Raw genomic sequence first — 13,469 nt, 5'->3', positions numbered from 1 at the left:
TATGTCTACTATAACACTCCTCCCTAATTCACGATTCCTATACTATTACAAAACCTAGCCTGGTTCATCCGTTGCAAAGGCTTAGTGAATCCATCGGCCAGTTGTAATTTACTCGATACATATTCGAGTTTCACCACTTGATTTTCTAAGCTTTCATTCACAAAATGGTAGCGTATGCTTATATGCTTCGTCCGAGGGTTATACGATCCGTTTTTAGCGATGATGATTGCAGACTGATTGTCGCAATAAATCAGAACTGTTCCTACATCGCTGAATTCCGAACAAAGGTTTTTCCACCATATTGCCTCTTGAATGCTTCGAGAGAGAGCCATGTATTCTGCTTCGCAAGATGAAAGAGCTACTGTTGGTTGCTTCTTTACGCCCCATGCTATTGCTGCACCTTGCAACATAAACACGTATCCACTCATTGATCTGCGACTGTCAGGATCTCCTCCCCAATCAGCATCGGTATATCCTGCCAATTCTCCGCTTTCATCCTTTCTGTACTGCAATTTCCTGCTCGCTGTACCTTTCAGATATCTTATTATATTCTTCACAGCCTCCCAATGTTGTCTTCCGGGATTTGAAGAAAATTGGCTAACAGTATTCACAGCAAAGGCAATATCAGGTCGAGTTATTTGCGCTACAAAGGATAAACATCCAATTGCTTCTTTAAACGGTACACTTCTCATTTCCTCAACTTCAGCGTCATTCTTTGGTGACATTGACTTTTCCAATTTAAGATCAGGATTCATGGGAGTTGTTGCAGGTTTTGCGTCGACCATTCTAAATCGCCTAACAATCTCTTCGATATATAACTGTTGATCTAGTGATAATATTCCTGCACTTCGATCTCTCTTGATTCGAATGCCAAGACAATGTGATGCTGTGCCTAAATCCTTCATTTTGAATTTCTGCATTAGAAATTGTTTTAGTCTTTTCTTCAAAGGATTATCATTCGTGAAAATTAACAGATCGTCAACATATATTGTTACGAACAGCATTTTATCTTCATTCATCTTCCAATATAAACAAGTATCAACTTTCGATCGTTGTAGGCCAAATTCTAGCAGTACTTCATTCAACTTTGCATTCCATACCCGGCTCGATTGCTTCAAACCGTATAACGCTTTCTTCAGTTTACATACTTTTCCATTTGGAATTGCAAACCCCTCGGGTTGCTCCATGAAAATTTGCTCATCACCTAGTTCTCCATGCAAAAATGCGGTAACCACATCCATCTGGTCCACATCCATATCAAACTTCGTAGCAAGTGCCATCAGGTATCGGACAGTTGAATATCGCACTACAGGAGCATACACTTCTTCATAGTCGATTCCCGGTTTCTGCGAACATCCTTTAACAACTAGTCTCGCCTTGTACCGGTCCACATTTCCATCAGATCCTCGCTTGATGGAGAAAACCCACTTGTTTCGAATGGTTTTTCGACCCTTTGGTAAATCGGTGATCATCCACGTCTGGTTCTCATTCAGGGATACCATCTCCTGCTTCATTGCCTCGATCCATTTTTCACGATCAGGTCTCCTCATAGCTTCATCGTAACTCTGCGGAATATCTTCTTCCGGTGGATGGTTTGAAATGGTGTTGTAACTTACAAACTCATTGTATCTATTTGGACAATTACGCTGGCGATTACTTCGTCTCAAAACTGGCTGAGTTTCTTCGCTTTGTCCTGTAGCATGCGGTGTTCCGGTCTGTTTCGGTTGTAGCAATCTATAAAGGCCTTTTTCTTCTTTCCCAGATACAATAACTTTTCCATTTGTATCTATAACCTTACATTTGTCTGCTGTAAAAATCACAGTGTGCCCTTTTTTACATATTGCACTCACAGACAATAGATTCGTAACCAAATTAGGTACCTTCAGAACTTCATATACGTTAGCGTTATTCTCTTCTAATTTTACTGTACCTCGTGCTATAGCCATCATGCTGCCATTATTCGCTGTCCATATCGCTTGCTGCAACGTTGTCTCATCACTAAAATGTTGATTCGGTTTTGCCATGTGACAAGTTGCTCCGGAATCAAAATACCAAGATTCACTGTTTGCATCGCCACTAGCAAACGAACTCCATAGTGAACTTGATTTTCCTTTTTCTCCAGACATTGGACACTTGGCTGCAAAATGTCCAGGCTTTTTACAATTATAGCACGTCTTTTCGCTCCTTTTCTTATACTGCGCCTTTGGTTTATACTCTCTTCTTATGTACAATGCTTCGTTATTCATGCTGCCATCAAGATTCCTATCACACTTCACGTCCTGCAGAATTTTTGCCTTTACCGCATCCGACGTAAGTTTCGCTCCTGATGCTTCCAGCCCCATGATCATTGGTTCGTAATGATCCGGTAATCCCATTAAAAGCAATGCTACCATCCAGGAATCGTCTACTTGAAATCCGATCGCAGCAAGCTTGTGGCTAGTCGACATCAGCTCGTTAACATACTCTTCTACGCTCATGCTAGAGGTTAACCTTATGTTCGTCAACTTCCGAAGCAAGCCGATCTTCCTGGTCAATCCGGTGTCTTGAAATGCTGCGGCCAATTTCTTCCATGCTGAAGCTGCATCCGTTGCGTCCTGAACCAGACTGTAGTTGTAACTCTCCAGACTCAGACAGATTGTTGCCAATGCACGCAATTTTGTCTCTTTGTCCACTACTTCGCCTTCATCAGGTTCCACGGCACTCCAAGTTCCTTCGCGGATCAAGATCATCCGCATTGCAAACGCCCATGTTGAGTAATTTTCACGTCCACGTAACCTTTCTACCATGGGAAGATTGATTCCGTTGAGCCGTCCTACGCCAGCCGTCGGCAATCCTGCTCCTCTTCCCTCCGTAGCGTTTTGTTCAACGGAACTTCCAGTACTCATTTTCGACTTTTGCTTTTACTCTTCTGGGCCCATAACCTATTGCAGAATGGTTCCTTAACCGAATGAACTTTATTAGCAGATGCACTGCTTATATATAGTATTATCGTTGCCATAGTAATCGTGAATTACTTATTCCTATGTCTACTATAACAGTTTGTTCACTCAATTTACCGGACATATTTTGCTTAGTTTGAGTTGTTTTGATATTCATTTCACCTGATAAAGAAACAGTAAATTAAAAGCGTTTGAATGAGCCATTTTCCATATCAAATAAAAGCCGTTACCATAAGACGATGATTGAAAACGAATTTTGATAGTTTAAGTAAAAGATTACTCTTGTTTTACGGTCGATGAAGGATGGCCCATGGTCTAAATTTCTATTTCTTATTTTCACTTTTGGCGCTTGTTGCATCGACAGCTGAGCCGACTTTAAAACAAATGCACCTTTGGCCGCCTTAAGTACAGCCTGGGCCTTTGAGCTGTGTGTTTGCACAAAAAAATCCCCAACGTCATTAATCAACGAGCTGAGAAAATAAACAAACTTTTTGCCTCCTAAATCACAGACCACAGGTTCGGCCCTCTGAAAAGGCCCGTTTCCCGACAGGAAATGAAGGAGGCTCCAGGAACAGGTAGGTGCGATTAGCTGCGAAATGGTCAATACGCAGCATTACCGAGCTCGACTCCACTCGACTGAAGGGGCGGAAGGAAGTGAGGGCGGGTTCATCAGGGACCCATGGGCCGCCAATTTCCAGGATGCAGCTTTAAACAGCACTTTTATTTACCGACCTAATTTATGATCTTTGCACACACACATATCCTCCGCGCGGCAACACTCTGGCGCTCCGGAGCTCTTAAGCAAACAGCTTTAATCGAGGCGCCCGGCACTTCCAGACGGTGTTTGAGTTAGAAAAATTGCGCTGAAGCCAGCAATCCGATGCTGAGGGAAGCGAGCGGCCAGTGGTGAACTTGTTTGTTTTTGTACGTGTCTAGATGCTGTGAGGATGCAGTTTTTCATCAGATGATTTGTAATCGAGACGCTGGTAGGGTAGAAATGAAAGATAGGCACGCAAATTTAATCACCAACTCTGTTTATTCGGTAGGATTTGTATCGATACCAACCGATCGATAATTAATTTTTAGGATTTTTGAATGTCTGTTGCAGGTTTCGAATGAGCTTGACTTTTAACTGTTTCGTAGAAATTTCATTTAAATTTCGAGTTAACGTTGTACGTTATTTTTTAGTTTAATGACAATATTCGATTTGTGTACTTAAAGTACTGTAAATCAATTTTTCTCAAAGCTAGCCAAAAAACTTAACGATTTGGTAAAAATTATAATGTGGTTTTGAACAAATCATATCAAAAAAGCACGTTCACTAAAGTTGAATGGAATTGTGGTTTTCGTTTTATTGAACTCGTTTAATTACTAAATCGGTAATTTATCTCGTCACCGAAACAAAACAATCGAAAAAACAGGTATGTCAAAAAACAGAAGTTTTAGACTGATCATGGTAAAAAAGGATAATAATTGATTGAATTGAAGAGATAAGATAAAACAACATCCTTTTCTCCAAAAGCCAAAAACCTTAAAGATTTGCTAAAAATAATAATGTTGTGTGGAACAAATCATAACAAAGAAGCACGTTCAGTGAATGAAATTGTGGTTTTATTGAATTCGTTTCTTTACTAGGTCGGTAATTTATCTTGTCATCGAATCAAAACAATCGAAAAAGGACAAATATGGCCAAAAAACAAAGTGTTGGACTGATCATGATAAAAAAAGAATAATAATTGAACAAGAGATAAGAAAAAAACAACTTCCTTTCCTTACTTTTCCAAACCATCGTGTGCTGGTGCTCAAACACATGAATCGGCTTCTAACACCTCATCCCGAAAACAACCAGCTTTGCGTAGAAATTGCTACCCACCAAAATTCACACCTAATTCATTTGCGAACGCAAAGTTTACATACTGGTTAATGCACTCTCGCCCCTGTACTTAGCCCACACACTAGCATGTTTGCGTGATACCGATAATCGATCGGTGGAAAATTGAATAAGAAAAAATAACAAAACGAAGCTAAATCTACGAGCCGACCCCACAATTTCGATCCCGAAGATATGATTTTCATGTCTCGCTGATCCTTGACATGGAAGCAAGCATTTGTTTAAGGCAGCGAAGCCACGCGGATAATCGTAAGGCCGGAATTGAACCCTGAAACGGTCAAAAAAAAAAACAACGCCCATGTAATACAAGTTGCTCTTATTGCTAGCCACGACAAGTGCAGGCCTTTCGGTAATCCACACTCTTTGTGGGTTTGGGGTTCCCAGCGTTTTTGTAAATTCGCGAACATCGAAGACGTATCATTACCCCGGCACGGCGCAGTTCGGCTAATTGTGCTTTTTGGCGAGCAGCAACTGACACGCCGAGGTCCGGCACGTCTCCTTCGTGGCGTGGATTGTACGCCTGCTTTTATTCGGTAGCTTTAGAAACCTTGTAAAATACTTGCAAGATGCAGATCCTTGAATGGAAGACCCACCCGTGGTTCGTTTTCCAAAGGGAGGCCAGTGCGCGGGACGTCCGACGGGTGATGGGAAAATTGCGCACGCCAATCGCGATGGCCATTACTGCACATGTGGCCGATAGGGCTCACGTTGGTTCCGAGCCACGGCATAATTAGGCATCGCACAACGGTGGAAAGTGGCGGCTTTCGGTAGCCCCAAAAAACCGGATGAGAATTCATGGAGCGAGTTTAAATGTGTGCAAAAAGCAATAACAGATCACTGGGAGGAAACATCCAAAGCAAGGATCATCCAAAGTGGGATACAAACCGCTCGAGACGGTAACAACAGGCTGTGCTTCCGCGTTACGATCACGAGCGTTGCGTGGAGTGGTTTTTGTAGTGGGAAAAGTCCTCACTTGAAAAGTGCGCCATCGGGCAGCAGGGTACTTCTTTCGTTGCCCTCAAACCCCAACTGTCCGTTCGTTCCTTCTCTTCCGCCTTGGCTAACGCGAAAATAACGCGAAAAACTCTTTGTGCCCGATGGCCGACGAGCCATTTAGGTTTGCAATTACGGTAGCTGAAGAGCAATAATTTTACTTTTCCAAAGGGCCACCTTCTCCGATGTCCGGGACCGTCTGTTATTTGTTTCTGTCAATGGCATGCTTTAAAAAAACACACACACACCATATACAAGAGTATTTTAACGAGATGGTGCAAAATTCTAACCAAGTTTCAAACAAAAAGTTCAATTCACATTATTCAAACCCTCCCTCAATTTTCCACGTCCTTCGGCGGGGAACAAAAACAAAAACAAATAAACCAACATCTCAAAGAACACAATGGCGTTCCACGATCATCGGCGCGCGGGTTATTAATTTCGGTTGCGCTGCGAGTTGCGGGCGCCGCGCTTTTGCACCATTTACGCGATGCTTATGAATTCAAATATGAAAATTACACGCCTCCGGCCTCGGTCGGTGTGCACGACAAGTGTCCGGCCGGTTTCGGCACACAAATGCAAATAATGGCCGACACCATAGGGAAACAGGGCACCCGGAGGGCACGCTCGGGTGATTCCTTCGGCAGGTTCGGCAGTCATTTCAAACACTCTAATACCTCTTCCACCACAGGAGGAGGTGTGGTAGTGGTGTCTGGTCGGTGACTTTGTTTGTTTTGGTCCGAACCAATTTTGCATCGAAATTATAGGTTTCGCGGGACGACACACTTGCTGCTGGTGTTGCACCACGTTGAGGTTGCATTAGATGCACCGAGAGCCCGCGGTGCAACGTGGAAAGGGCCAAGCCGGGGACGCCGAGGAAGGGCGGCAGTTTCCGGGCACACGAAACCTGACAAAATTCGCGCTTGGTGAAGTGATTTAATGTGTTCCAGGAGGTTGGCAGCTTTCGATCTCTTTTTGGAATGTCGCTGGTCACCAAAAAAAAAAACGAGATGAGATGCATCGATGCACCGGCCATCGATCGCAAGCGTTTGTGTGTGTGTGTGTACGTTTCAAGTGTGACACGGTGTCTCGCTTGGCGAAGTTCAGTTTTCTGATAACTGGAGGCCTCCCTAAATTATAGCCTCACGCTGCTTCGCGGGACAAACACAAAAAAAGACACCGAGCTGAAAAAAATCGCATATTTACCGCAAACGCTTCCACGCGTGGTGATTATTTGGTGGTTATTTATTTTTGTGTAATAATTGCATTCCATCAACAACGTGCGCACATGTAATTTTCGACGGTAACATTTTCGAGCGAGTGGTGGCAGTTTTCAAATTTTTGGACTACGCAAACAATGTGCTCGACATAAAGAAGTCCTGCCGGTTTTTTCTTTAGTTACAAACGAGGATTTTTCTGCGCAGATTTATGTCGGTGGCAAAAAACATTATAGAGTCTTCTAACTTTAAGCATAACCCTAACAAAATTAATCCAGAACGCTTTTAAAACATAACAAAATAATATTAATAATAACTAATTTTAAATGACGCTCGATTTTAAATGAAAATTTTAGCCACATTAGTTTTCTTAAATTCTTTGCCATGAATCTGAGTCGGTTTCAGGTGTTTCTAGTGAACGGCCACAACAAGCATCTTCTAGCGGTTCGCCGAAAGGTGTTGCCACACTTCATTTTTCATAGAATTAATGTTTTGTTTGTAGAAATTATTTTCATCGGCACTATAATTAGACCAGAGAAGGGAAGGAATGGGAAAAAAGAAACCTGCCGGCGGCGATGATTAATGTGCGCAACCGGCAGACTCAGGGGCTAAAGTATCGCAAATGACCCTCGAAAGATCCTCCCGTGTGTGTCTGCGATTGTACGGCCCTTCGGTGTTGGCCTTCGAGGGGGAGGGATCGTGAGGGACTGACAAAACCTGGCGTGAGTGTGCACACGGAATCATCATTCATAGAAACTAGGTCTTTTTCTCGACGTCCGAGGTCCACTGGGTCCTTGCGGTGCAAGTTCGGTGCAAGATGGCGCATCGGCGATAAGATTTGTCGATGTTTAAGTAACTAATTAGCACCAGCACCAGCAAGGATGCTGACGAGGACCCTAACCAGAGACCCGATCGTGCGCCCTTCGCTGTCGGCGTCGACCTCTAGGCAGACTCTTTCTCTCTCTCTCGCGGGACAGAAAGATCAAACACAGAAATGTGTTAAATTATAGGTTTGCGAATGGGCAACAGGACGGCCTCAAAAAAAAGCCGTCCGTACCGAAACCGACCCACGCCGATCGGACTTTGCGTTCGAGATTCTTAGATTTTGACACCTGCTTACGGCTAATGATACGGATTTTCGCCTGCTTGGAAGACGCGTCGGAGATCGGAGATGATCTTCTACCCCCAGGACCGATCGAGAAGTTCACCTGACCTGAAGCATGATGAGTACTTCCAGGGCTGAGGAGGGCGCAGGGGCAGGTAGGGCACGGAGCATGAGCAATCCTCGAAGCCATTTGCAAAGCCATTTTTGCGGACCATTGCGGTCGTTTGATGTTATTGATCGGGTCCGATCGCGGGGCGTTTTGTGGCAGGTTTCAATCCACCGACCGGTAAGAGGAGACCATTTCGTGGAATACTTTGTTGCAACGTCCGGCAGAAGTCTTCGGGGATGCTTTTAAGATCCTTTGGACTTAAATAAATTCTTCACTCGACGATGGAAGATGGTGATCGTTCTGCCTTCAACACTACGAATGTCTGTCTGAGGAGCTCGTTCTTTCCGATCCGATAGCGATCAATGCTTACCAGACTAATGACAACTTCACGCCTTGGCAGTTGCTACTTTACGCTAAGTGGATTTGAATGTTAATTTTTTATTAGTTATGTATGTTTTTTCATTTGTGTTTTAAACCAAGCGGCGTTCTGTTTTTTTGAAGATTTTTTTTAAATAATTTAGTTTTTAGTTTCTTTTAAATGTCATACTTGTTTTAGTTGACTAATAAATTGGTCAACCCCATTTTCATTTTCTAAGTTAATAACAAGGAATACTTCTATTACGTGAAATATACAAATACATCATAGCCTCGAGCTACCGTAAGCTGAATGCATTTTGAAGCTTCTCTTTACATTTTCACAAAGCATAAATTGAACAACCAGCTGTTTCGTTAATTGCCACCCTTAGCGTGTGTTTAAAAAGAACTAACCACGTCACCTCATTCAACCGTGCTTGGCATGTCATGCCGGTGGCTTAACTCTTCCTAACATGTTTATTCAAATGACAACAATTATGATGGCTTACTGCGACTTAAACAAACAGTCTGCTCATTTAATTTCCGCACACTGGTCATAAATCCACCATCCATCCACGCGCTATGCTCTACTCTTCCCGTGGCAAAGGACGCCGACGGTAGCCTAAACACGTGACGTTTTCGTAGGGAAAAATTATCGTTCCGTTAAGCAAACAAATGGAAGCGAGAGAATCGAACAGGGCCGCTCGTCTTCGATGTTGTCAGCCTCTTTATGTGCACCCTTGCATGTCCAGCAGCACCAGCAGCATGCAAAATGTGATGCAAATATGATCTTCATTTTTTTTCCCCTTGTGTCTTTGTGACCGCCCTAAGGCAAACTTGTCTCAAACGGCGCGAAGTGGAGGTGATTCCGGTCTCGATTTCATGCTCAAAGACAATTTGCGCCAGGGGGAAGAACAAGGATAAAATATGCTCGGAACAAGCAAGTAAGAAAGAATCCAACAAACACAGTGTTGGCACGCAGCGCGAAACGTGGCACGTTTTGTCCGGGTGGGAAGACAAATCATCCCGATGGCAGCATGACCAACACCGGCCCCCTTGGTCCCCCACTCTTCTCGGCCGTCGGGTTCCAAGAAGTCGGCGCGTCGCATCGATGAAATATCGCGCCGCTATCGCCACCGATGACAAAATCTGTTGTGCAAATAAAGGCCCCAAGGATGGAAGGCGGTAGAGGATGGTTCCAAAAAACTTCTACCGGCACCCAAATATGCATGCAAGATGGGAGACAACCGCAGGGAGGCCACCCTTCTATCAGCGGGAGGAAAACAAGTGAAAAACAAACTTAAAATTAACAAACGGCCCAAAAGGTCTTCCCGGAACGGGTGAGCAAACATTTGTCGCCCAGAACCAACGTAAAGGACGCTTCACTCTGTTTTTTTTTTTTTTGGTTTAGACACAAGCGAAGGAAACCGGAACGCAGCCCACAAAACGCCAGCCAAAGTGCTGCAAAACGTGTCGCCGTTTGCATCTTGCGATCTCACGCCGTCAACACTCCATTTCGCGAGGCGCGTCCAGCTCGCGCCTCGGCGTTCGGCCATCTCGTGCCCGAATGCTAATGCCAGCGTTTTGTCTCCATCCACCACGGGGTCGGTTTTGGGCGGCCCGGTTGCATCGTGTTTGCAAATTTGATTTTATATGCATTCTTGCGCAACATCCGTGCATCGTTCGGGTGATGGTCTTCCCGATTTTCCCTACTGTTGTGTGTTTTTTTATTTGCGTACCTTGCGATGGAGAGGACAATAAAAATGAAGTCAGGTTTTTTTTTTCATGACCGTACGTCCCATGACAAAAATCATTCCCGGGCAGAGACCGGATCCAGTGCACACAGCTTAAGGGTGAAAAGGTAAAGAAAATACAAGGGAACCAGCAAGAATAATGAAAAGTTATGTTGATGCATAATTGGTCTTCCGTCCTCGGTTGGGCGAGTGTTCCCAAAAAATCCAAAAAAGAAAGACAGCATGATTTGATCCGCCTTCAGTGAATTCTGGAGCAACTTTTTTTTCCAAATCATTTCCTCCCTTTATGTTACGGAGCGCCTGTCGGACGCATGAAATCTCACGCTTCAAGACGACGACGTGTCGGGATTGCGATCGCCACCAAATTCTGTGCCCCATTCTTGTGCCATGTGAGATCGCGTCGATCGCATGACATTCGCGTGGAATCTCCGAGGAGGCGTCGTTCGTATCGCAGCATGACGGGACGCGCTGCTGTGCGCAAATATTTGATTAATATCGTCCCATTTTTGGGCAGCAAGGTGAGGTTACTCTTCTTGCTTTGCCGGTTTTCCGCTTCCCTCCCAAATTTACCCAAAAACCAGTGAATCTGTCCGTTACCCAAGACAGTGGAAGTGGAGCTGCAGCAAATAATATGCGTAAAAAAAAACAAAACAGAAAAACTACTCCGATGCAATTTGCAAACAGAAAATCAACTGCCGCCAATTCTAACGCGATCGTACGATTAGATTCCCATTATGCTAAGGGTAAGGGAAGAGGAAAATATTTAAATTGCAATCCACTTTCGGTGCTTAGAAGTAGCACATAGTAATTCTTTCGCAATAAATCATCCTCGTGTAGAACGGAAATGATTGATCGAACAGGTCCTACAAACGGCCAGCTGTATGATATCAGCAGTTTATTTGAACAACTGGGCTTAGATGTTGAAGAGATCGGGAATTTTAAATTGTTTGCGAATTTTTAAAAAGTGCAAATAAGAGCTGGCTGAGCTTGATCGATTATATTTTTTAGCGATAAGGTTCGGTTAAAGTATTATGTTAGTAGTATTATTAGAGGATCCCTAGAGGGTGTCATTTCAAAATATTTTGATCGATTAATCCAATAGTAATTTCTTTCAATTTAGTATTAGCAGATTCCACATATTATATTTCTAAAGCTCTTAATAGGAATTGTTTTAATCTTTTGCTTTTCACTACACAGTTCATGTCACCTTCTTATGGAAACCGCAAATCAATTGCTTATGTTGCTTATTTTGCTTATTTTCTTTAATTTCTCCTTCTCTGGGGGGATTTAATAAAACTTTTGATTGGTTTTTAGTTTGGCCACGGCTTTCAAACGGTTGTATTGAGGACGTCCATTGTTGTGCGAGTGCTCGGCAGCTTCTGGCCGCGGCGTCGAGTGCAGCAACGGTAGGAATATTAAATTTATTTACTCAACTAACTCAATCCCGTCCGTCCGTGGATGGCCCGTGGCCAAAAACTGGGCCTCTCTCAACCTTCTTCAACTGCTTATCAGAGGTAGAAGATTTATAAAAAATGGCGCTCAGGTGGAAGGAATCGGTTAGGTGGCCGGTAAGATAGACAGTGGTAAGCATTTGCATAATAACATGATACGAACGGCACCGGTGATGCCCTTTTACGGTGTAGCAGAGCGATCGTTTGCTGCGATCAGCGTCAAGGTGCAGCATTCTTCTGCCTCCGAAATGGGCAGCTCGAATGTGCAGCTTCCGTTTGCTGACGGGCGGCTTTGTTGGGTTCCTTTGCTTTCCGAAAAGAAAAACCAAACCACAACCCCTACCAAAAAGGGACAAGAACTAAATTGCATCGCCAAGTCTTTTCAAACTCTTTCCAAAGACGCACACGGTGGTGTCAGTTGGCGAAATTTGGTTCAACATTTCGCAAATGCGCATCCCGCGCACGTTTAAACGCGGATTAATTGGGTATTTGATAGAATGCTACGAGTTTTATTACAGCTGTGCGATCGCGAACCGAGCAATTAACGGGTGAAAAACGCTCCAAAGACCACGTGCAAACGCATGGGGTGTGCACGTTCGACTGCACAAATATCCTGCGGCCCCAGACGGTCCTTGGGCCAGCAACCAACACCGTTATTATGCAAACGGATTTAATGTCACCTTCGCGCGCCGATCGTAATGGTTATGATGTCCTTTTCGTTAACGGTCGGCCAGACTAGCTTTAGCTTCTTTTTTCGAAAACAAAAGGATGGCATTCAACTGTAAGAATAAAAAAAGAAGGTGTCGGCAATCGATGACCGTCAGACACGGTAGGTGTGATCAGCGATCGGTGGGTTCGATCCTTGGAAAAAGGGATGGCCCAAGGATGGCCGGCAACCTGCCATTTAGTTGTGTGGCTTCTCCGTTGCGCTTGCCGGAAAGATTTATAATCAATTGGATGAGTTTTCATTTCTGAACGGCGTCTCTGTGTGTGTGTGTGTGATGTTTTGTTGTTGATCTTGATTTATTTTTTCCTTTTTCTTTGTTTCGGTTCGTGGTGGATCATAATTCATCAACTTGTTACTGGCTTGCACCTGACCGGTGTGCCATGCTGGCGTGAGCAGGCGATCACGCTGTGGTTCCAATGGGAATTTTCTATTCTGCTTTTAAAGGTCAGCTGCCATGTTTTTTCCTCTTTCTGTTTTAAGATGGTTTATGCTGTTTCATTCTATGTTATCATTGATTTTTATGGTACAATATCTCAAGAAAACGTGTTGCATGGTAATGTAAATCATGGATCGATCAATCGTCCACTATTAATTGATTTTAAGGATTTTTGCTTTTGCATTTTGAAGTTTGTTTTTTCGATTTAATTCACAATCACAATTAAATAAAAATATTATTCATATGTATTTATAGACTTTTGATTAAACGCAGAGTTTATTTTTTCGACACGTGTGGTGAGTGTAACTGGCTTGACACGACTGGACAGGATCAGTAGTAGTAGTATATATTTATTATAGAGGCTTTGAGCCGGGTGGCTTCTTTCACCTCTTTGGACAGGATCAGCTTATATCAAACAACATAGTTCTTAAGTTTATATCATCCGGGCTGGATGTTCCATAATTCTCAATACCCCCTCTCAGTTAACGACCCC

This window comes from Anopheles coustani, chromosome 2 (genome assembly GCF_943734705.1).
Source record: "Anopheles coustani chromosome 2, idAnoCousDA_361_x.2, whole genome shotgun sequence".
NCBI classification, from domain to species: Eukaryota; Metazoa; Arthropoda; class Insecta; order Diptera; family Culicidae; genus Anopheles; species Anopheles coustani.
Note: the sequence above shows the minus strand (reverse complement) of the source record.